This window comes from Tyto alba, unplaced genomic scaffold (genome assembly GCF_018691265.1).
Source record: "Tyto alba isolate M040663 unplaced genomic scaffold, T.alba_DEE_v4.0 Super-Scaffold_45, whole genome shotgun sequence".
In the NCBI taxonomy this organism is placed as follows: domain Eukaryota; kingdom Metazoa; phylum Chordata; class Aves; order Strigiformes; family Tytonidae; genus Tyto; species Tyto alba.
The window spans coordinates 13,197,333-13,224,015 of NW_024881321.1; the positions used below are offsets into that span (position 1 = coordinate 13,197,333).

Genomic DNA, 26,683 nt, shown 5'->3' on the forward strand with positions numbered 1-26,683 from the left:
CTGCAATAACATAGCTAAGAAGAGGAAAAAACATGTGCAATGGCAGCAGGAGAGAGAAGTGAGAATATGTGAGAGAAACAACTCTGGAGACACCAAGGTCAGTGAAGAAAGAGGGGAGGAGGTGCTCCAGGTGCCAGAGCAAAGGTTCCCCTGTAGCCCATGGTGAGGCAGGCTGTCCCTCTGTAGCTCATGGAGGTCCATGGTGGAGCAGATACCCACCTTCAGCCCATGGAGGACCTCACACTGGAGCAGGTGGATGCCCGAAGGAGGCTGGGGCCCTGTGGGAAGCCTGCACTGGAGCAGGATCCTGGCAGGACCTGTGGCCCCATGGAGAGAGGAACCCACACAGGAGCAGGTTTGCTGGCAGCACTTGTGACCCCATGGGAGACACACGTTGGAGCAGTCTGTTCCTGAAGGACTGCACCCTGTGTAGGGGACCCCACACTGGCGTATTTTGTGAAGAACCGCAGCCCAGAGGAAGGACTCACGTTGGAGCAGTTCATGAAGAGCTGAAGCCCTGTAGGAAGGATTCACAATGGAAAAGTTGATGGAGGACTGTCTCCTGTGTAGGGGACCCCATGCTGGAGCTGGCAAAGACTGTAAGGATTCCTCCCCGTGAGGAGGAAGGAGCTGCAGAAACAAAGCATGACGAACTTACCACAACCCCCCATTCCCCATCACCCTGTGCCTCTGGCAGGGAGCGGGTAGAGAAAACGGAGAGTGAAGTTGTGCCCGGGAAGAAGGGAGGGATGGAGGTAAGGTGTTTTAGGATTTGGTTTTATGTTCACCTTACACTGATTTGATTGGTAATAAATTAAATTAATGTTTCCCCAAGTAGAGTCTGTTTTGCCCGTGACAGTAACTGGTGAATGACCTCTCCCTGTCCTTATCTCAACCCATGAGCCTTTTGTTATATTTTCTCTCCCCTGTCCAGCTGAGGAGGGGAATGATAGAGCAGCTTTGGTGGGCACCTGCTGTCCAGCCAGGGTCAACCGACCACATCAGGTCAAAATAGAGTTGGATATGCCCGATGCAATTCCCTTTACAGTCTACCCCCTCTGACAGACTTCCCTTGAGCATGCTAGCTGAAGCTGTGGCTTGTCAAGATGCCTGAAGACAACACTCATGAGTCAATCTCAGCAATGCCAATGACACAAATATAAACTAACTTTCATTGAAAGTAATTTTAATGACATATATTCTTGATTTTTGAAGTGCATGACTGATGTTTGTCATCAGTATTCAAATTAGGCAGTGGGTAGTAGCGGGAATTTTCCCTCTACCAGAAGCTCTTGGATTCCTCAGAATTCTAAGTTGTGGTTCAGTTGGAAGAGACTGGAGGAAAGAATATGGTTGCACTGATGATCACACCTGAGCCACCAGGCTCCCAGCTGCATTAAAATGAACCGATAGTAATTACATTGACAGTTACTACATAGAAGAAAGTGTATATGTAGTTGTCTTTCACTGCTGTGGTTACTGCTTTTAAAAACAGACTGGTTTGATAGAAGGCCCACAGACTCATGGAATCTATTAAAGTACAATAAACAGGAACCCTTAAAAATTTCACTAAGTATAATAATTTTAACAAGTAACTTCTCTTTGTTGGGATTAAAGAGCTCCAGTTGTCAAACTGGAGGTGATGATGAATGGCTGATAGATCAATAAGAATTGAGAAAGCATGAACATTTTCCATGTTGTTTGTGGAGCTGATAGAAACATATTAATAGAAGAGGTGTTACCTTAACTGATCCCCTTTACAATGTGAGGGAAATTGCACTACTGATAATCCATACTAATGTTAAACCATCATAAAACTGTTAAAAAAAAAAAAATCAATTACAATCTGTAGCAGAAAATGCTTTGATGTGGCAAAAATGTCATCTGTAGAGAGTCATTTAGCCAGTCTGCCTGGGAAGGTATCTCCAACAAGTGTTAAAGAAAAATAAAAAATAAATATGTAAAAAAAATGCTAACACTTTGTAAATTTATTAGTGGTATTCAAAATTAAAGTTCCAGTTATTTTAGATTAATTAGGGGATCTGAAAATGTTTATTGTTTCAGATTGTTGAACTGATATACACAAATATAGTTCCAGTCCCCATGGGTCATTATAAAAAACCTACTAATGAAACAATCCCTTTTACCAGTTTTGGGTGTTCCTACTCCATTCTTGATGGTTGAAACCACACTAAAAGTGAGAAGCAATCTGTTTTGTTTTGAAACCATAATTACATATTGACAAGTTAAACTGTGAGACCTAAATCAAGGGGATTTGGGCTATTATGTGAGCATCCTCATGGGGCAAACCTAAAGGGACATCAATTATTTTGCCACAGCCTAACTCCTTTTCAATTTTCCTTTCTTGGGTGGCATTAAATACTTAGAGAAAAGGAACTATAGAAATTAAAAATGCAAGGCAATTGTATCATGGATGTCAGAAAGAGTTGTTACATATAATAAAAATAAAAATAGATATGCTTTATTTGGAAAATGTTCAATTAAAAGTATTTTTATTATTATAAACTATTTCCTCTGCTTCTTACTTATTTTTCTTTGTTTAGGTTTTCCCCATCTTAAATAGTTTTATGTTTCTAAATCCTTACCCAAAACATTAGAAAATATCTAATTTACTGAACAATTACTACTCCTAAATTAGTAGTCAGACTATTTTCAAGTCATTCACAAGTTGATAAAATAGAGTTTATGATTAACGTATAGTGAAGAAATGAATCATCCAAATATTTTTTTTACTTATATAAGATGTCAAAATTGAAATGTGATTTACATTTAAAAATATATTGCCCATGTTCAGGACTAATTAAATTATTACATCTTGACATATTATAAAACAACTCCTTAGGAATAAATTTTTAAATTTTAAATTATGCATATCCTCCCTGTGTTCCTATTGTGCTTAGACTTTAGCCATATTTTTGGTTTAATTTCAAGAAGATGTCTATACAGAAGTAATAAATATCAACTATGTTATACCTAGAATCTACATGCTTAAAAAAAAATCTTGCTACCAATCATTTGGCTTAAATTTCTAAGTAAAAAGTCAATAAAAATATCAAATACAACAGAAAAATACACTCCTACCTAAGTACTAACAAAGTGCAGCAAAAGTCTTTAACTTTCTGAGAAAAAGAGAGAACTTCAGTAGAAACTTGTTACATAAAGAACATGAGGAAGTGCGGAGCTGCGGAGGAACGACATGCCGAGACAGACTCAATGTGGGTGATAGAGCATCGTATATCGTATATCTTTATTGGTCCAGGGTACATATATTTATACAGACAACGCTAATTATTATGCCTACTAGTCACTAGCTGATTGGCTGAAGCTCTAAAGGTCGTGTTTGCATGGTCCACCTACTTGCGGTTAGCTAGCAGTACAAGCTTCTCATAACACTAAGTTTCTCAGGCCACTATTTTTAATTCCTCTTAACTTGTTTTCGATACACAACGGTACACAAGGCCGAAGCGTCCTTGACATTCCTCATGTATCAACAGCTGTGAGCAGCTGCAGGCAAACCCTAGTGAGGCCCAGCATCAGCGAGGCAGCAGCAGCCCTTAGAACAGGCTCTGATCGTACAACTGCTCGGTGGGCTCAGGACCCTTGTCTCTGAGCCATTCTCCAACAAGGAAGCACTGAAATAACTTTGAAAATTTGCATCTAATGATATGAATAACATAAAAACATACAATTTTGTACACTTGTGCCATTTGTTTGTCTGCAGTATTTGATCTTCTGCAACTAAATCTCACTAAGAAAAATCCCACTATAAGCACTATTGGGATTGATTTTACTGAACTCGTATTAAATTTACCTTACAAGCATAAAAGTATATTGCCCATAGCATGAAAATTCAACGGAACTACATTTTAAGGTTAACTTTAATTCTTGCTTGAAGGTTAGAGTTTGTCTATATGGGAATCTAAGATTCCTGTTTACATGTTTCACTGACTTGGGGTCCCTAGTCTCTATCAATGGAACATGTGAGGCGCAGTGTGTCATAGCTCATGTCTGCATTTTGATTACTTGTTAAAGCTCCATAGCAACAGAAATAGAAGCAGGCTTTTCTATCAACAGGAGATTGCTTTCATATTTTACTAAGATTGGGTGTTCCACTTGAGTTGTATAGTAGTGGATGACTTTCTGGATTAAAAAAAAAAAAAAACAAAAACAAAAAAAAAAAAAACCAAACAAACAAACAAAAAAACACACAAAAAAAAAAACAACAAAAAAAAAAACCATACCCCAAAACCAAAAAAATCCCCAAACAAACAAACAAAACAAAACAAACAAAGAAAAATGTTTACAGAGTAGAAGTTTTGACTCTTTATAAACTTAGATGTATGACATTCATCAACCTTTGCTGATGCCCAGTAAGGTATCAGTTTCAGGGAGAAACAATCAAAAGAAGATTATATGATTGCATGTTAAATTAATAAACTTTAGCAATTAATTTTAATTAAAAGAGAAAGAGTGAGCATGAATCTAAACCATAGAAGAGGAACATAAAATCAAAAACCAAACCAAAGTGAAGCAAAATGAAGCAATTATAAGATGACATAACAATTCTGCCATTTCACAAGGGAAGGTATACACAATCAATTGGATGAATGAAAACCTTGAAGTTTCCACATGGAATTTTTATCAAATTTTTCCTTACTGAGACTATAGTTTGAGGACTATACCCTTTCCTTCTCTCCTCAACTATAACTAGCAAAGCCAAGTTTTTGGCTGATTTTGAATTCTATTCCTGATCTCCTTGGCAGGTTTCTACACTGACTGAAAAGCTTTCTTTTATCCTAGAAGATATATTTACAAAGGGAATAGTGAACATCCACAGTTTCTTTCATCCTCACTGCTCCTCTTCAAGCGTAGTGAAGCCCACAGAGGAGTTTGATGTGGTTAGAACTGAAATAGGTGAAGCATCCAATAAAACATTTCAATTCTATTTATCCAAACTGTTTAATGTGTGACCACCTAACAAATCATTGCCTGCCTGCACACAGAAGGCTTGAGGGGACAGTCATTCCCCAGGAAGTACCTGGATGATATATACATAGGACACAAATTCTGGTTCACTGATACCTGCTATGCCTCATGACCAGTTGAATGCCTCCAAGTGAGAGCTACATGAGCATATCTTGAAAGCTGTAGACTGCCTTGTAATTTTCTGCCTACTGAGTTCTTGGCTCTCGTTCTGGATTCTGAACCCTGCCTCTTCAGTTTACATCCTTGAATTGTGCTATTTTATGCCTAATTCCTATCTTTAGCCAGTTGACATAGATACCAAGGCAATGCTGTCTACTTATTAGTCCTGTTTCTCCTGATTATTTGAGCTTTGAAATTATTTAGCATTGCACAGAGGTCTTGCTCTCTCTCTTTGGATTGGTTCACACATATTCACTGATGTACTCGTGGATTCTGTGACCTAGCATAATCATTAACTACGCTTTTGGCTTCTTCTTTCTACTGACTACTTGCTATCATTTTTGCTTTATCACTCTCCCTAGTGCATCAAACCTGTCTACGGGCTGAATTCAGACCAAGACTAATAACTAGGCATCATCCACATGTCATAAAACTGTGGAACTGCTGTCAGCGTGTTGTCCAATCTATGTTCCAAGAAAGCAGACTGTAAAAACACCCTTTTCTACAATTGCTGCATATTCTCTGCACTCAGGGAAGATTGCACTGGTTCTCCCCACTTACTACCTGGTTGAAAGCATTTGTTCTCTACTGGTCAGTTCCTTCCATTATTCTTCCCCTCTACTTTGCTTTCCAGATTTCCACATGTAGTGAAAAATGTTAACCCAGGAAAATGCTCCAGGAGCCAGAAAAGGATAGGTTGGTACTTCTTAAAGCTTTTCTTTATACATTATATTTTTATGGTTATAATGTATCCAGTGGTCTCTGTAGGAGCAGAGAAGGCAGAGTCAGTTTTCTGTGGTAGGACAAGACTCCAGTAACCCACTTCTTTCAGGGGAGTCATTCAATACTCATCTCTCTGACCCAATGAATTTTGCATTCCTCTGTGCAATCTCTTACTCTCTTGGGTGATGCTTCATTTATTAGGCTATTATGTAAAAGCAAACATTCCTTATTTTCTTTCCCCAGCATTATTAATGCTTCAGCTACTTATTCAAAGACACAGAAGCTATTTACCTTTAATCTTAGAACTGGATTTTTAACTGTGAATCACAGCCTCACTGTTGAAATTTAACCTGAATCACAAATTAAGACTAGTGACATATAAAATCTTTCTTCTTACCATTTCTAATTCCCAATCTTAGACATATTTTTCCCCAGCCTACTGACTTCCAGAAGTCAGTATGAGCTCCATATAGATTGTAGAAACTAACTTTCTAAATTTCCAGCTTCCTTGTGTCAGGTATATGCCTTAGCTGTTTCCTGACTTCTCAGCAGGGCATCAGCTGTGTTATCTAATGGTTAGCCACATAAAGAAAATTATTGCATACAAGATAGGAGAGAGTAACAGAACTGTGGAACATTCCAACTGTTGTCTATATCAAAACCTAGGAAAACTGGACTGTAAATGGCATAATCATGCACCCTGGTATCAAATATAGGTGCCTAAATTCTCCTTTATGGTTGTTTATTCTTAACTCAAACACCTAAAATTGATCTCAGTGTAACTGTTCAGAAGGATGTGGTGTCTGATTCCTGTACACGATATATGCTTTAAACTCTATTCACATCTTTATTCAAAATATGAATCAAGTGAAACTTTTAAATTGAGAGTTTCATTTTGCCATTAATGAGCATGTCCAACTCCAGAGAATTTTAATATCGTAAATGAGGACAAAATGTATCCCTTAAATAATTACTTGTAAGTCACATTCATAATAAATACTGCAATTTAAATTTTGCTCTACAGCTATTCACTGTCAATCAATATCACACTTGCTTGGAAGAAATAGACATTATGTTATTATTAATAACATCTTGATATTGCTATTCTTTACATTCAATAATCACAGTTTGACAAAATCCTATAAGGGGCAATGGCCTCAGTTGGTTTTCCCAAGCATTTTTATTCAAACTCTGAAAACACAAAGTAAAAATCTATCATGCTGATACATACTGTAATGAGGACAGTTTATTCTGAGTTTAATGTAAACTTCTGACTGAAGAACAAATCTTCCATATGATTTCAGGTGCAAATGTATGGTTTTAAATTAGGCAGAAATGATTCTGAGTGATGTCTCCTCTTAACATCAGGGGAGTGCTTACCTCTCTCACTTTATTTTGTACATGGCAGGCCACCAAAACTCCTACTGTTCAATATTAATTAAGTAGCCTTAATGTGTATGTTATTTAATATTTTCAGAAGCTATGCATTAAATCTGTAGCCTAAAACTTCTAGTTAAGGAATGAATCCAACATTTTGGGCCTTTATACACATTTCTTTATCTTTAAATCCTCTTGCCAATTGGATGTTTAAGTGAAAACTGTATAAAAGTTCACATCACCTGGATCTGTTTCTGCAAGATTAGTGGAGTAACATCTTACTCTGAAACTGATCTTTTCCTTCCACAGCTTTTTAGTCTCTGAACTCTAAGGCTTGTATTAAATATGTAATAGGAATAATGAGTTTCAATTTTTAAAGACATTAAATACCCTGAACAAGCTGGTTAAGAATTGTAGAGCAACTGTCACCAAAATAGAGTTTAGCAAATGCAGTAAAGTACCATATTAGTTTTCTATATGCATGATTATATATATTTGCTGTGTTATCAATTTATAATAATGTGTTCATTCTTTGAAATTGAATTTTTTCTGAACAATGTTAGATAAAAAATGAATGAATGACATCCCATTTACCCACCCAGCATTCTGCCACTACACTGCTAACCCTTCATGTACTACCCTGACAGGGTGTTTACATGTTCTGAACATGTACAACATTCAATAATAATGTTATTAGTAAGAGTTTCTTTCCTACTTGTATCCCAAACAAGTGAATTCTTTCCTTCCTTAATACTATCAAAAGACCATGATAAAATTGAGGTATCAATGTAGAGTCAATATTATGGTCATTTCTTTTCATTCATTTATTCACTTTTCTCAACATGAATTTACATTCAGTTCTACAGTCTTAGTTAGCAATCAAAGTTACATTATTTAAATGTCTAAATAACAACTATCAATAATAAAAAATGTGTTTGTTTAGTAGAGAAGATATCAAGAAATATGTAGTTTCATCTTATCTGAGAAAACTGATAATGTGTGATAATCTGGGTCACAGTTTGCCACTTTTCCTGCTTTGCTCATAATCTCTTTCAGGACTGATATTTCTACTGTTGATGCTAGTTAAGTCTCTGGCAGATCTGGAACTATTGCATCAGTGCTTTATGATAGTTCATACTTCAGTTGGCATATCAGTGTGATTTTGTTTCTATTAATATCTCTTTTTGTCAAATGGTGTTAGCACTGTAGAAAAAATAATGAGACAGTCCCTGGTCTATATATACTTACAAAAGTATTCACAAAGTAAATGTCAATCTCAGAATCTGTACCTAAAACTGTATGCATAATCTGGTCTAAAGTAACTGTTATTTGTACAAGTGGACCAAAGAAAAAAAAAAAAAATAGGAAGAGCTTTCTATTCTGTTTTAGACAGAAAAGTGATGGAGAAGGGCAGACAAAAGCTAAGTGGACTGATGAAATGTTGTATCCCATGGATCATTTTAAAGGAATCAAACATACCCCAGAATACTATAAAAGGGACCACAAGTACATTTTTAATAGGGTCCAAAGTGAGGATGATGAAAAAACCCCCCACAGTTAAAATCCTAGTGTACACCAACAGCAAGATAAATAAAACCTTGTAATCTGTGGGCTGGACATCTGTTAATGATAGTTCAAAGGAAACTGGAGGGTCACATGTTGTCAACTCTCCCATAAAACAATCAAGCTTTGACTTTAGTAGTATGGTGGATTGATCTTGGCTGGCCACCAGGTGCCCACCAAGCCACTCTATCACTCCCCCTCCTCAACAAGACAGGGTGAAAAAATACAGCAAAAAGCTTGTGGGTCAAGATAAGGACAGGGATATTCACTTAGCAAGTACTATCATAAACAAACCAGTTTTGATTTAGGGAAATTAACTTAATTTGCTGCCAATTAAACAGAGTAGGATAATGAGAAATAAGAACAAATCTAAAAACACCTTCTGTTGTCATTTGAGCCTACTCAGCAGCTAAACACCCCACAGACGCTCACCCACCCTCCCCACACTTGGGAATGGGGAGGGAATCGGAGGGGCAAAGGGAGACTTGCGGGTTGAGATAAAAACAGTTTAATAACAGAACAACACGCTGACAGCAGTATCAGCGGATAATGTACAATACAGCTGCTCACCTCCCACTGACCAACACCTGCCTGCTCACAGCCAGCGATCCCAAACACAAAGGCACCACAGCAACACCCCCAGAAGGGAGAGCCTCTCCTGGCCCACTCCTGCCTTTATATAGTGAGCACAGTGTCACATGACATGGGATATCAGCCAATCCGGGCCCAGCCCTCCAGCTGTGCTCCCCCCGCCCCCGCACACAGGTGAGGGCACTGGGACCTGGGGAGCCCCTGGGGTCTCAGTGTGCTGCAGCACTCCTCCCGCTGCCAAACCAACGGGAACTCTAGTCCAGACCAAACCAGGACACCTTCCCCCCACCATCTTCCCAGGCTCAGCTTTACGCTGGAGTTCTCCAACTCCTCCCCCAAAGTGGTGCAGGGAGATGGGGAATGAGGGTTGCAGTCAGTTCATCATGCTTTATCTGTCACTCTTGCTGCCTCATGCTCTTCCCCTGCTCCAGTGTGGGTCCTTTCCACAGAGCGTAGTCCTTCAGGAATGGACCTGAAGGATCCCCCACAAGGTCACAGGTCCCACCAGGAGCCTGCTTCAGCATGGGGGCTCTGCAGGCTGCAACTTACTTTAGGGTATATCCACCTGCTCTGGTGTGGGGACCTCCATGGGCTGCAGGGGCACAGCCTGCCTCACCATGGACTTCACCACGGGCTGCAGGGGAACCTCTGCTCTGGCACCTGGAGCACCTCCTCCCCTCCTTCTTCACTGACCTTGGTGTCTCCAGAGTTGTTTCTCTCACATTTTCTCACTTCTCTCTCCCAGGTGCTGCACAGCATTTGTTCCCCCTTAAATATGTTATCACAGAAGCACTACCAAAGTCACTGACAGGCTTAAATTTAGCCAGCAGCAGATCCCTCTTGGAGTCAGCTGGAACTTGCTTTGCCTGACATGGGGGCAGCCTCTGGCATCTTCTCACAGAAGACACCCCTGAAGCCCCTTCACTAGCAAATCTTTCCACATAACCCACAAGGAGCTGCAAGGATATTATGCGATCACAAATGATATAGGAAGTGGTGAAGATATGGAAGAGCATTTCTATATTAAACTAAAGCTCACTCTATGAGCAAAATATTAAGGTCCTCCCACAGTACAATTCATTCTCCCACAGTACAATTTATTGTACACTATACATTAGAAGATAAACTTAAAATGGCATTTCTCACTATTTACCCTCAAATAGGATTACAACACATACCACACTACCTGCTATTCTCTCTAAGTAATACCTTAAGGCAAACTGGGAAAGCAAAATATTCTTGATGCCGAAGACTATCTTAATACCCATTTTCCATGTAACTGCTGTCATCCTAACAACATATTTCCAACTGTGAGAACACAGATAGCTTCCTGCGGAGCTTCTAATCTCAGGGCCATTTTGCAGAGCAGCCAGGAGGATGTGCTAGCATAATGAGAAAGCTGGTAACTACTGCCTAGAGATATAACACTTCATGTCTACTCACTTCTCAAGCTCTGTTGGCTTGAAACAGGGATCCTAGCTTGGCTCCTAAATCTTTCCTTCCCTAGATAGCAACACATTATTCTCACACCAGATAGCTTAACTTACTGGCTGCCTACAGAACCCCTGAGATCCCTTTTAATTATATACAAAACTAACACACAAGGTCCATAAAACACTTCCAAGTCAGTCAAGACTGCTAACTACTTGGATGTGAATTGAACATGCTTCTGTTTGGATTAAGTTGGTACTTATGTTTACACTGCAGATGAACACAAAATATGCCAAAGATCAAGGGGGACTAGTATGCACAAGGCTGTACAATGGACTTCAAAGTTAGTGTCCCAGATTTGCTTCATTTAAAAGACAACATAGGGTTATTCTAGGGAAAAGACTCTAAAGTACATAAAGAAAGGATGCTATTTCAGTACTTTTTTCCCCCACAATATGTTTAAAAAAATCTTCTTTTTGCTTGACATAATTTCCCTGTGGCATTGTGCCACCTCCACATAGCCATCCATAACTCTTGTCCTGCTTGAAACAATCTTCAACATGCCACTCTTGTTAATGACTGAGATACCCCCTGATGGTGCTTAACATTTAATAGTGCTAGAGTTCCACGTTTGCCCAAACAACCTTTTCCATTTACCTTACCTCAAAGGCGTTCTAATTTTTCTTCAGAGACAGAAATCCTTTAAGCCCATTGTATCCTTAGGCTACAAATTTACTGAGATTTAGGTTTCCAATAAGAGCGCTGAGATGAATGCCACCTTCTCATTTATGAATCAATTTTTGCCCATCGGCTTTTCAGTGTTATTACTTTTTATTTTATTTTACACTCAAAGGAGAGAACCTCAGGAATACATACATACACACACACACACAATGTTGGGGGGAAAAAAAAGACAAACTTAAAATCAGAACCAAATAAAACATATGGCACATTCTCCTCAATGTATCCTAAATACAAAAATCTCACATAACATGTAGTCACAGATATAGTATCTTTCTCATCTTCAGGACTCTTGTTTTGATCATCAGCATTTACCACAAAGGCAGGCATGCTATTTCTAAGCATCATGAGCTATGTTTCTGTATAATACTTGCAAGTGGTTAAAGAAGCACTTTTCTTTTCGTGCACCACAATTCAAGTGACACTGTCATCCATCTTCAGTGGTTAGCATGTCTTTGGTCTCAATGAAGACAACACTGCAACACTTTGTAAAATTCTGTAAAGCAGTTGCACATGAAAAAAAATTATTTGCCTGAACTAAGTAAAAATCCAGTGCCCCTCCTTTGTAGCTAAATTTCAAACAGATGAAGCAATAAATTGGATGGCTTAGAAAGCTTAGTTTCAATAATCATGATTTTCAAATCGCTGACTTTTAAATTCTGTTTTATTTTAATAGTGTCTTGACTGAAGTGAATATCAAACTTTATGTAAAGCCCAACAGGCTAAGCAATTCTAATTAGGGAATTATGTGGTCATGGTCATGTGTCAGGTCTAGATAAACTATAATCCAGTTTTAACTGTTTTCTGGGAATCAGATACTATTTCTGCTGTATGGCTCAGGATTCACCCTATTTAAGGAATACCATGAAGATCAAAAGATGGAATCAAACTTCTGTCAGAACTCTCCATGGCTACAGAAACACCCTGTGTAAAAACAGCATTGCCATACTAACCAGGCAACACATTTGCCAAATCCTGATGGCATGAACAAATTAGAATTTCAACTGCATTTAGGACAGCTGTAATGTTACATTTAGTTACATTGTTATACCATAAGAAATTACTCAACAACAGGAATAAGTTCAGTTGTTGGGAAGGGAGATATCTTGAGAGTTCAGAAGCCACCTAGAAAGCTCAAACAACTGAGTAGAATCTTTCTGGAAGTGTGGCATCTGGGAATTTACCTCTGAAGATTTTTTTGGAGACAGAAAACATCTTCCAGGTTAGCTAAACTATGTTATTAATAAAAACAATGACATAGAGTTCAGTATCTTATATATATATATGCCTAAAGGATACTCCTGATCAATGGGTGACTAGAGCCCAAAAGACTTTGCATAAAAATCTATAAACTGACCCATAGGACATATTATAAGATAATGAGTCAAGATTCTCTCTTAACATCATGAAACTTGGCACCCTGACCAGACTGTTCCATTTATCTCTATTCCCTGAGGTTTTTTTCATGTCTTTATTCTGCTTGATGTATCCTGCATCTGTATTTCCAGTTGCACAGACAAAAGGTGGAAGTGATGTAAGCAATTGTGGGCTTACACTCTTAAATATGCCTTGTAGTCAGATTAGGAAAAAGAAAGGGGAAAAAAAAATCAAAGAAAACTGAAATAAAACAAACCAAAAACTGTCTCAAGAGTGCTGTTGCTTGCATTTGGAGAACAGGTCTTGCATAGCAAACATCAGGAAAAGCCATTTTCAAAGGTTATCTGAACTCACGTTAAATAGTTGACTATTCAACCAAGCGAAAAATAGATCCAAAGGATGAAATAATAAAGCACTAGGGACAAAAGATCCACACACTATTTAGCAGAGAATGAGTCTCTCTATAATGGAAACATAAGCAGAGTCTCTTACAGTACTTTGAAAAAAATGATTGGAAGAAAAGCCTTGTGAAACATCAATGTATTCTGTGACAGCTATTTACAGTTTTTCCTTTTAAATTGTTCACGGTTGTATGTCAGGGCAGTAATCTTAAGAAAAAAATAGAGATCTGAATGCCTTTCCAGATACAGACATGTAATAAAAATATACTCACCTGGAAATAAATTATAATGGTATTGCTGGGTTAAAAAAAGTTTTGTGCAATGTGACTTGGAAGATTCTAACCCTTGAGTTTTCTAAAATGCATTTTTCAGATTTAGATATACATTATTTAATATTCAGAATTCATTTTCACAGTTTCTGGATAAGCCATTCAAAATGGCAATGTATTATAGTTGAGAGGGGAAGGAGGGAAAGTGAATATAGCATTTGAGATTTCTCCTTCTTCATTTTCAGAAAAAAAAAAAAAAGCAAGTATGAAAACCCAACATTTTTTGTTCTGATGAAGCAAGAAAGTAAGATTACAGTAATGTCTTTAAGATAAAGATAGATTCTAATACAAAAAGTATCACTGCTACACAGTCAGATATCCTTTGGCATCCGTATCTTAATTTTATTTTATGACAGTAATGTAGGACTTCTATTTTCATTTATAGATGTTTTGTAAGAACTGAAACTAAAAATATCCTTAAAAAAAAAAATAATATGAATATTGCAAAGCACTGTTGTTATACTCTATCACTGTGTAAACCAGTCTTGCAAATCTCTGGGAAGCAGTGTAAATGAAGTGAGTGATAGCACAGCACAGGTCATTTGGAACCCGTAAGAGCTTTTGTTGTACAAAGCAGACTGGCAAATGTCATAGTTTTTCTTCCCAGGCTCCCTTTTAATTATATGGAAAGAAAAACCTTATACTACGGGAGTGTTTTATCTGGATGGTATGATTACATCCTTTGTAAGGAGCTGAAATGGCAGACTGACTTAGAGTCTCTCTAGCTTCAGCACACAAGAAAACAGGAAAATTATCTGTGCTGAATAGATTTTAGTTTCTTGCTGCTGCCTCTCCCTACTGACACTAACACAGGTGAGACACAGCTTAGTATCTTTGGCTTTACAACTCCAATAATATACTTGTATGTCACTAAGGAAGTTTGCCTTCCTAGATGGGAAACACAGAATAATATAGCTCTTTTAGGACAAATCTTGCTATTCCACATGGAAAGATATTGTTGAGGAAGCAAAGGCTTGAACAAAACCTCACCCTTGAACTGGGTGGTGATAAACAAAGACTCAACTCACTCCCCTCTTTTCTCCAGGCTCAACTTCACTCCTGCATTCCTGATGCAGGGACAAACCTGCTCTGGTGTGGTCTCTTCTCCAGCAGCTGCAGAGGAGTCTCCGCCCCGGTACCTGGGGAACTTCTTTCCCTCCTTCTTCTCTCTCCTTGGTGCCTGCAGGGCTGTTTCACATTTTTTCTTCACTTCTCACTGCCAGGAAACATTTTTTACCCTTTCTCAAGTACATTTTCCCCCGGGATGCCCCCACGCTGGCCGAGGGGCCGAGCTGTGCCCTGCGGTGGGTGGGTTGGAGCCGGCTGGAACCGGCTGTGTCCGGCCCGGGGCAGCCCCGGCCTCCCCGCACGGAGGCCGCCCCTGTGCAGCCCCTGCTACCAGAGCCTGGGCAACTACAACAAATACATTTCTATATAATCCTGGAAAATGCATCAAATATATTTATTTTAAAAAAGGTGAGGGTGCAAAATATTAAGTGAATGAGGTTGAAAAATATGAGAGTATTTAGAAAAATTAAAAAGTACACACTCGTTTCATAGCATAGAGTCAGGCTTAGTAATGAGACAGAGACTCTATATAGTTGTAGAGAATTTTTCATATATTGTTCTGATTTATAGTCAAGATTAAACATGAAAAATGAAATATTTATCTTTTTAAAATCTAGTTGAAACACTTGAGCCAGAAAGGTTAAAAAAAGTTCAGGGAACAATCACACAAACAATTTAAGGCCATGATTTATGTAGCAGGTTCAGAGTGATAATGAGCAAAACTGCTAATCAGTGCCCACAGATATTAGATAATAAATTCAATAGGTTGAAATGGGTATTTGCAGTGCAACAAACGTTAGTCTAATGATTGAATTAATCTCAAGATGTGTTAACACAGAGAAATTTTTGCATGCCAAATTTGTTTACCACATAACATGTTAATGAAGATAAAACTTGTAGGTCTTCTTTACCCATATGAATTAAAACTATTATTTGGGAAGACTTGCGAAGGCATGAAGTGCTAAAGTTTTGTAATAAACACATTAAAAGATTTGACCAATAGGAGATAGCAGTAGATAAGGTACTCATTCTTTATTAAACTTTGTATGGCTGAATAGAAATTATTTGATTAGTACAGTGTATCAAAGAGCCTACTATGCAAAACAGATCTAGAAATAACCAAAGTGCTTCATAATTAGCGGATCATTCTGGTGTTTCCTAAAAGCACACATGTTGGATAAGGAGGAAAATCCATGTATATCCATGCACACATGGCTGGAAGTTTACATCTCTATGCAAATTAACTTTTTATTCCTGATCATCAAACAAATGTGCTTACAATGATAATTAAGGACAACTTTCCTCAGATGTCTTGCCTAAAAAGGCAGCGCCTTGAAAAAACAAACAAACAAATCCCCAACAATGAAAACCATTGCGTTTGTCTCCTTTAAAAATATCCAGTTACTATTATGGGACACAACCAGCTATTACAGTAGAAAGCACTATTTTCAATTTGCTTTCAGTTTGGTCCTTTAATATACAGATCAGTGGCCTAGTCTGACAAACCCTTCAGATGGCAGATTATCAGCAAATCTGATACTTAACTACAGAAAGAAGCTCAAGCTTATTTTCAATTATTTATTTTAAATTTCTTTTTTAAACTGGTCATCTCTCAGCTATTTCAAACTGTGACTTTACTGAAGTATCATGTGGAGACATACAATTAGCTACACCAATCCACACTTTTTGATTGTGACTGGCTGATTCAAATGATCAAAGCTGTGTAATAAACTCCATCAAAACAAAAACACTGTTAATGACTTAGACACTAAACCCAAGTTTAGTCACTTATCTGTTCCAGTGGAAAAGAGATTTTAATTTTTTTCATGCAGTAAAATAATTTAAATGATCCAATTATTTAATCTGGGCTAAGAAGCAGTATATGCCAAATTTATTTGAAAAAAAAGGTACGGTATTTTGTCATCTTTACTATATTTTCCTAAGACTGAATATACCACTCTGTATGCCTGCCATGTTGAAGAGATTCATTTGCATAAAACTTATACTTTAATTTCAGATGCACTGAACAGATGTATAGAAATTATACATATTTGAGGAAGTAATACCACGTATGATTAAAAAAAAAAAAAAAGAAAAGAAATTAAAAACAAAACCATGTTCTTATACTACTGTTAGTGTTAGCAGAGATGTTCATTATGCAAATATTTCCTCAATACATTTCAGAGGTCAGTGCTATCTGCTCTTAAGCATATCTGGAACCATGAGAGTTTAACACCATTGGCTAGTCTAGACATGCTCCTCAGATCTCATAGTCTCAACCTATTTATACAGATTTTAATGGGCAACCAGGGTAGAAAAGTAGAACACTGCTGTTAGTGAACTGCCAGATTTATGAAATGCCACATACCTTGTAGCAGAATACAACACTGAGTAGGTTGGCATCTTGTGATAGGCAAACATTTGACAAGACCAAAAAGGAAGGAGGCTGAATTAAGCAATATGACACTCATCTTTTCCCTCAACTAAGCGCTCTCCTTCTCAATTTAGGTTGTTTTCCAGTTTGCTCTGGAATTTCACAGTCTTCTGAGGACAAGCATTTTTCCCTTCAAGTTTGTTTAGTTGACAGAATGATTCATGGACATTTTTGAGCCGTAAATAAAACAGCTTTCTGACTTTTGAGAAGCACAGACCTGTTCTAAAATGTTTCACTGTATATGGAAGAATTACCTATACCAGTGTCAGTTCCCCAGCACTCCATTTTTCATATGCCATGCTTATGCTGCTGTGCATAATCTATCCAGCTGGCAGTTTACCTGACACCTTCCAAGACAATCCTTTCTCTGCGTCTCCAGTAACACCAGTATAATCTCTCTCCTTTTCTTTCCCTACACTTGTGCAACAGAGTAGGCAATACCAACAGTCACTTCTGGACCTGTCTCACTGAAAAATACACTCTATCTTATCACTAACCCAAACATATTGATTTCTGAATGAAAGACATGAGATATAGACAGACATCAACATACAGTGCAGCCAGGATTTATTCTTTTAGTGTGTGAAGACCCACAGCAGCTGAACTGAAGTAGACAGAAGACTAGAATCTACTTTTAGCCAAACAAGCAAGCAAGAGATACAGACTTATGAAAAGTCACAGAAAATGGTTTTTATTTATTTATTTATTCATGTATGTTCTCGTGGAACTAGCTGATCACCTTTAAACCCAAAAGTGAAGATAGCATGCAAAGCAGCTTACTATTTGGACATTCTAGGATTCTTCATTATTTTTTGCTTAATCAGACTGCTTTCAAAGTATAAATTTTTTGTAATTATGTTGTCACTGCAAAGTAACATGGATAAACTCAGAAGTGTCTCTAAAGTTGTCTTTTTCATCCTATTCCCCTCTTTTGACATTACCTCTTCTTTCACCATTTACACAGAGACTAGCTCAGAAACACTGTCTGACTTTCAGGATAGAACGTGAATAGTAATATATTTTTTTAACATCAAAGTATTTTGCTCTATTGGGAGGTATGACTCATATTATAGGCTAGAGACTTAAGTGTACATAATGTATAATTAGGGTTAAAGAGATTATTTTTGTTAGGTTTCTCAGAGATGAACTGGACAGGCATCCCATGCCTAATACAGCAGTCCCTATATTCAGAAATAGAGCTTGTAAGCATAGGCTTCTAGCTAGAATTTCTTGAAAATGTGACCATAAGAATCTGATTAGACTTCACAGAGTATTAACAGAACATAACCACTGATGCATCAGATTATTTTTAACTATGTCCATCTTTAAGACCAGTCATGCTATCTCTTTAAATGCTGAAGAAAAGTTGGGTAGCCAAAGGTCAGTATCATTAGTAAGCATCCAGATTATCTGAACATCTCTGTACCCTCGCTGAATGTGTTATGTCTATGCATGTCAGAATGCATAGATATGCATATATTTATCTTTTACAACTGACACAGTGACCTATATTCATCTGTAACGTTAGATATTTTCACTCTTCTGAGAAAGGTGTCATGAATGTCTCCAATCAGTGTATTTGCTCATGCAAACAGAGATTTATATTAGTAACTGTATATTTACAACTGAAAAGATATAATTTCCATTCATAATGAAGCAATAATAAAGGACACGCATGTATAGTATAAAAAAAAAAAATTACCTGGAGTAATGGAACAAAGCAATTACCTCATACTATTCCTTTAATTTCTCAATAAAAAAAAATATATAAACTGTGAAAGTATCATTCACACAACTAATCCACTGTGGTATGGATGATTATTTTTGAGTTATTTGGTTCTTCTTCTGAATGATCCAAGGAATCTGCAGTTAAATCAGCTGAAAAAGGCAGCAGTGCAGGGAAATTTTTGATTACACTTTTAATTTCACAAGCTAACCTACAAATGACTTTAAAATTGCTGGTAACAGTACAGTACTACTAACCACCTACACATTTTTATTGAAAGACTTTAGCTACAATCCATTAGGTAATGACTATGCTGTGTTTGCCAGATCACACTGACAACAACTAGTAAGTGGCTGGGTTTCAAGGACCTTGCAATAACACTACCTATGGGTTAAACCTCTTTTGTTACAATTTTGCAAAACCAATATATAAAAATAAACAAACAAACAAGCAAACAAAAACCCAACTCCCATACACCCAAATTGTATTGGAGTCCCTACTGAAAATAAAATCTATTTTGTATGCCTTTGCTGTGTTACAATATAAGCCTTTAGCAATATTGAAATATGTTCTTGCATATTTTAAGTATATTTTAAATTGCAACAACTTACTTGTTTTGGCCAACAAATTACTTCCCCTTAAATTTAGAAATTGACCACTGCTCTTTAACAGAAAATTAATTGTTAATATTCAGTAAAAGCTAAACATCAAAACTGGTCAGTTATTCTATCACACCATAATGTCAGTCATATATAATCTCACATAAGCAAAAATTAAGGATATGTAAAGTGATTAACATGCACACTATGAGTTTTTTAGATTAAAGAATATGCAGTGATTATAAAGTTGAGAAGGTTTTAATTTTTTTTTTCCAGTTATTTTAGACAGATGAATCATAAGTGATGCTTTTACTTGATATAAAAGTATGTCTTCAATAGCTGTCTCCATGGCATTTTTCCACAAATACAGCTATGCAATGAAATACTTTAGTACTGTTTAGTAAGGATAAAGTAAAAGAAAGAAGTTATTCAGTCCTTCTCAATGAACTTAAACACTTTCTTTAAATCTTGAATACAACACAGATCTAATCTAAAAGAGTAATTGGGCATATCACCAAGAGAGCAAAAAGAATCCTTCCCTAAATGATAGGCATATACAATTTAATTTCCAGTCTTAACCTGAAAATGACATTTTTGTGAGTTTTTCAGGGTAAAAAACTTTAAAATTGCCATAAATATGCCGGGAATATTTAAGCATGCAGTATTTGGATGGTAGTTCAGTAATATAAATTTATTTAAAATGACAGGTGAGTTGGCCCATGGAGAAAGAAATATATATTACTAAGAAGTATGTCTACATTAACTTTCAGGAGTGTACTTCTGACACTTCTCTCCTAGTCATCTCCACTTGACACACTTGGCTTTGTACTGTGAAGCTGTTTCGGTGAACAAGGGTGGGATTTCTTTTGGATGAAATGAAACCAGAATTTTCCAGTAACTAATGGGCATTCAGTCAATGGAACCACATAAGTTCAGAATAAGCACCACAGAAGTGTACGCAGTGAACACTGTATCCTTAGCACCAGATTCTTCACACTCAGACCTGTTCCTACTGTGCTTTGTATTACTTGCTAATGTAGTTATAGCCACTCTGATTAAGGTATAAAAAAATTACATAGGTATATGCAAGGAATTAGGGTTTTTTCTACTTCCTCTCAAAGATGACCAGAATCATCATGGGTCTATTACAGAAAGACTAACATTTTTGAAAACCTGTGCTGATGTAGCATGGGTTTTATATAAAAAATATTTTTTGCAAAACTGCAATATTTCCTAACCTTCCCGAAGAGTTAAAATATTATTTATGTCTTTATCTGTCTATTTAATTGATTTCAGATGGATTTCAAAATCACAGAATGGTTGAAGTTGGAAGTGACCTCTGAAGATTGTTTAGTCCAACCTCCCTGCTCAAATCAAGGTCAACTAGAGCCATGTCCAGATTGATATTCACAATGTCCAAGCATGGAGACTCTACAATCTCCATGGGAAGCCTGATTCAGAGATCTATAGCCCTGACAGTAAGAAAGTGTGAGTGATTTTTTTCCTTAAGTTTAAAGAGAATTTCTTTATATTTCAGTAAGTTCTCATTGCCCCTTCTTTTATTTTGTATACCACTGGGAAGAGTCTGGCTCTATCTCTACTCTCCTTCTCCCCACCCCATCAAATATTTACACACATTAATAAGATCCTCCCTAAGACATATCTTCTCTGGAATGAACAGTCCCAGTTCTCTCAGCATCTCCTCATGTGACAGATGCTCTAATACCTTAATCACCTTTGTGGCCCTTTGCTGGACTCACTCCCTATTTCCATTTCCCTTCTGTACTGGGGAGCAAAGCACTGGACTTGGCACATCAAATGTGTCTCACCAGTGCTGGCAACACCCTACCTAATGCAGTCCAGGAGATTGCTTTTTTCCTTCAAGGGTGCATTTCTGTCTCATGATAGGTTTGTTGTCCACCAGGATTCCCAGTTCTTTCATTGTAAAGTTGCTTCCCAGCTGGTCAGGCCCAAGTCTGTGCTGGTGCAATGGGGTTATTCCTTCTGCATGGACTTATTCCTCTCATTGGAACCATCAGCAATTCTAATTCTACTTACAGTTTGTAAGCATTTGAATGCTGAAATTAACAATTCCATGTTAAATTTGACACCTTTATTCTCACAACTATAATTTTTCTTTTAAGCAATTAAATGTTTGGCATTGTGAATATGAGTTTCACTGCTAAGACTCCATTAGAAACAGAACGTGAAACACCAGAAAATGAATCTGGGTATCAATGTAACAAAGAGTCATAGCTGGCAATAATATCTTTAATTGAATTTCAGAAAACTCAATCTCAAAAATCTCAAATATTGCTTCCATAATCACACTATTACACCTTTAAAAGGTGTGTTGTTGTCTCAAATATAGTTATATGATAGAGTATCTAGAATATTAATAAAGACATTTTAGTATATTTAGTATATTAAAGATATATGTATTCAGTTGTGCTTTTTACTTTTATTTCCCATGGAAAGTCTCTAAAGAATAGAAAAATCTGTTGCTGTTCTACTGCTAAAAAACACTGTTAAATAGCATGCTTATGAGGCATAGAAAAATACCCACATGAATTCTAAAGAGAGAAACTGATTTTTAAGTCTGTGATTTAGAAGAGTTATATTTTATTTTTCTTGTTGTGAATATTTATGTTGAAACAGTTGATGATGTCATTTATCTGTAAGAGTGTTAGGAAGGACTGAATGATCTACTCTTTTGTTCTGGCCAGATATGGGACCAATATTAATAAAGAAAGAAAAAAAAAGAAGAAAGTGATCAAGAAAAAATATTGCAACATTCAAAATATTAAAAAAAACTAACAAATTTACTACAGATCCAAAATGAATTGAGCACCACATATAAACTATGGACACCAAACATCCAGTTTATCAAAGAAAAGGCGAAAAGTTGATTCAGTCAGTCAGAAAGCTTTGGAATACTGCTTAATCTGTCACTGAAGATCATTAAATCAAGACATCATTCTGAAACATATGCTGTAGATACAAGCAGAAGATACACATTTTTATAAATTATTGGTTAGGATTTCTGACCTGTATTATGCAGGAAGCTGTCCTAGTCAAAATAGTTCCTTGGGCTTCAAATATCTATGCCCTTCTGGAAGTCAAAGACTTCCTGTTGAGAAAGGGAAGTTCAGTCTCACAAACAAGAGCTAGATACTGAAAGTACATGCTTTCAGACTGGGAATACGATACCCACTTTAACACTCTGGTGGGTTAACCTTGGCTGCTGCCAGGTGCCCACCAAACCACTCTATGACTCCCTCTCCTCAGCAATACAAGAGAAAAAAATAAGATGAAAAACCTCATTGGGTTGAGATAAGGACAGGGAGATCAATCACCATTTACCATCACTGGCAGAACTGACTCAACCTGGGGAAGATTAATTTAATTTGTCATTAATTACAAATTGAGTAGGATTGTGAGAAACAGGAAAAACAAAACTAAAACCACCTTGTCCACATCCCTTCCTTCTCAGGCTCAACTTCACTCCTTCATCCCTACTCTTCTGACTCTTCTGCTGAGTGGTGTAGGAGGACAGGGAATGGGAGTTGCAGTCAGTTGATGACACTTTGTCTCTGTTGCTCCTTCCTCGTCACACTGTTCCCCTGCTCCAACATCGGGTTCCTTCCAAAGAGTACAATCCTCTACTAACTGCTCCAGTATGGGTCCTTTCCAGGGAGCGCAGGTCTTCAGGAAAAGACTGCTCCAGCATGGATCTGCCATGGGGTCACAAGTCCTGCCAGGATCCTGCTCCTAAGTGGGCTCTTCACAGGCTGCAGCTTCCTTCGGAGCATATCTACCTGCTCTGGGGTGGGGTCCTCCATGGGCTGCAGGGAACACCATGATCTTCTCCACAGGCTACAGGCCAATCTCTTCTCTGGTGCCCGGAATACCCTCTCCCCCTCCTTCTGCAGTGACCTTGGTGTTTGAAGGGTTCAGGGTAATTTCTTTTACATTTTTCTTACTCCTCTCTCCAAGCTGCTGTTCATATTTGGGCAGCAGTGGGTCCGTTTAGGAGCAAGTGGGAAGTGGCTCTGTCTAACATGGGGGGCAGAGTCATGTGTCTTCGCATAGAAGGATGCCCTGCATCCCCTCTCGCCCCTCCACCCAACATTGCCATGTAAACCCAATACAAACACCAAGGGAAATAAATCACTGGACTATTTTAAAATACAGACTTGGTTTAAGGAATCTTGTGTGAAATTCTAGGCACTGTGCTATGACAGAGGTTTGACTAGATAATAATAATGGTTTAAAACTTAAAAAAATCTATGGATCTCTGCAGTAGATTTGGGCTTACTGTGATAAGAAGAAAAGCCTTGTGAGAAGATAATTCTTACTGATAGGAGAAAATAACTCTTAGCAACTCCTTAAAACAGCCTTTTGTTTTAGCCTGCATCACTGGCAAAAGCATCTGTGGTTTTAAACCGTCCTAAGTATCATCAGTGATGGCAGTCACAGGCACCAGCTTTCACCTAACATGCAACTTTCCCCTTCCTTTAATCCTGTAACCCTTCTAAATTTTCTTACAAGTCTGAATAGTCCCCATGCCCCATCTAGCCTCTTCAGCTCACTGATGAGTACGTGCAACTTCTCATCTTGGATGGCAGCAGTAGCTAGAAAGTTCAGACACATTAGGTGTTCATCTTAGAGAAGCGATGAGACAAGTTTCCTTCTCACTGCCCATTCAATGACTATGCCATCCTGATTTACATCCCAATTAGCTTTGGTATTTGGGGGAAAAGAGAGTAGAATAGAAACAGATGTAGCACAGTAGCTTTTCTGAACCAGGACAATTTTTAAATCTTCACTGTAATGAGGCAGCAGAGAAATGTAAAAAGATAGCAATACCTCTTATGCCTCTCAGATTTTATTTATCTTTTTCAAGAAATAAGTGCATGGGCTAAGATTGAATTCAGACTTCAGACTATTTTATAGCTCTTCTGTAGGCTAATTCACCAACTTGACTTCAGTTTTTCTTACTCCTACTTGCCTGTAGCTAAATGTGACAATGTTAGATTCTGTGTGAGGTATGAACTTGTGTTTAATGAAATGGAGGAAATGACTCAAAGGCAAATGTTCGTATTTTAGTTCACATAGAGTCTCATATTATGAAAACAGAAGAACTATGGGCAGTGATTTATCTAGTGATAAGCATTAACAGAGTAACATTTCTTCCTATACCTTAGAATATTCAGCTATGGGACTCCAGTATTGCCAAGTAAGACAAGAAACTTTTGAGGTAGCAAAATGAAAGGCAGGGTTAAGCAGAGGGTATGCCTACAAGGTTAAACCATCATCACCCACTGGGTGTAATGATAGCAACACTGTAAAACCAAAGCTCTTGTTATGAAAGGCTTAGTTTCTCCACATGGGACCTTATCATATGACCAAGTGTAATACAAGATAGTCTTGCCATTACTCTGAACTTTAATCATAATTAAATGACTACCACAGAGATATTCCTACTTATTACCGGAAATATAGTATGATTTAATACCCCTGACATCACTTGACTAAACCACTGAAGTATTAGGTTTATTAAAAGGTAGGAACTCAGGTATTTATCAGCCATATTTTCCATTCAATTTTTAATGAACTGGAAATAAAAAAGCTATCCACAAACAGAATTATTGGTAGACAGTTTTATAACATTACTTCAAAGAATATAGAATTGCTTTGGAATTTGTAATTAATAACTTAGAACACAATAGAATATTCTACATAATTTGAAGGTCATCCTTTTTACCAAGTAGTGGTTTTTGTTACAATTTTTTTTACAGCTCCCTGTTTTTTATAAAGCTATTACTTTGTGTTATGTAACTTATATTGATACTACTTATTAATGAGGCATAGAAATTAGGCAAGCATTTACTTAGCTTCATAAACATATATCAGAAGACATAAATATTATATTTCTGTCTGGTTTTAAACCTTTGGAATTATTACATAGATTCATCCACAGTGTATAGTAAGCTTTCTCCCTAGATCAGTCTAACACTCCACTAAATATATGCTATTCCTCTTTATCTCTTTGAAGAAAAATGAATCATATCCACAGCTTGCAGCTATCAAAATGTGATTTATCAAGCATTTTCATGAAAGTGCATTTTTCCCCTTCTTTACACTAGGAGGCACATTTTTCCTTCATACAGTTCTGCTGCATGAAACCCTTAGATACATTAACAATTCCAATCTAAATTTAGGTCCCTGACAACCTTTACTAAACCACAGTGAAAGAAGAATTCTTCACTAATAAGGTGGGGGGTTTTCTACACCAATGAAAACCATACTTAAAGTAATGAAAAATAACATTCTGCACTTGACTGCTGGCAAACAAAACCACAGTTTTCTTTTGAATCACTACTGAAGAAATAATTCACATTTAAATACATCAGACAGCCATACACATTTAATGTAACTGATGGTAAAGAAGATGTTTGTGTTAAAAGTGAAATTCCTGATAAACTCATTCAAAATCGTTAAAACCCAGGATTTTTGGTAACAAGAGAGGCAATAAAGTCATACCAGTAAATAAAATTTTAGAGTGACATTTTTTTTTTTTTTAAGATCCTAAAGAAACTTTATGATTTCTAAATTCTTATCTGATATACTAAAAGGTAAAGAACTTTAATGAGCTGACTGTTCTTTGAAATATCTTTCTTCAGTTTTTATATGAAGTATAATATACACACCCTCCAAATTCAGAAGACAGTGTTCATTTGGAGAATATGTGAGGTCAACATTCCACACATCAAAGCACAGTTCAGATTATTCAAATCCAGTAGTTTCCAAGAAATTATAAAATCTCCTTTTTTGCATGTGCTTTGTTTTGTTTTGTTGGGTTTTTCTGCAGACTCTCAACACTATAAAATTTGTAATTTTTCCCTTTTGTTTGAGAACATGGTAACAAACAGTGTAGCCAGGTACGGTCATGCTGCTTTCCTTTCCTCTTGGCCCATGCTTCTGGCAAAGTCATGGTCAGCAAGGCAAAGCTAAGGTTTTTAATCACTGCATTTAAATGCACTAAAATGTAACATACACAAGGCTTGCCTTACAAATCAATATTGTATGCAAAATTAAATCACCATAACCATGACTCTTGAATAATGAGACTTCCTGTAGTAAATTTGAATTAT

General features: G+C 37.1%; 1 protein-coding gene across 5 annotated transcripts in view; it reads right to left on the minus strand.

Moving 5' to 3' along the window:
• Nucleotides 1–26,683, minus strand: part of PCDH9 (protocadherin 9) — a 694,240-nt gene that overhangs the window by 221,922 nt on the left and 445,635 nt on the right. The window lies entirely within an intron of this gene.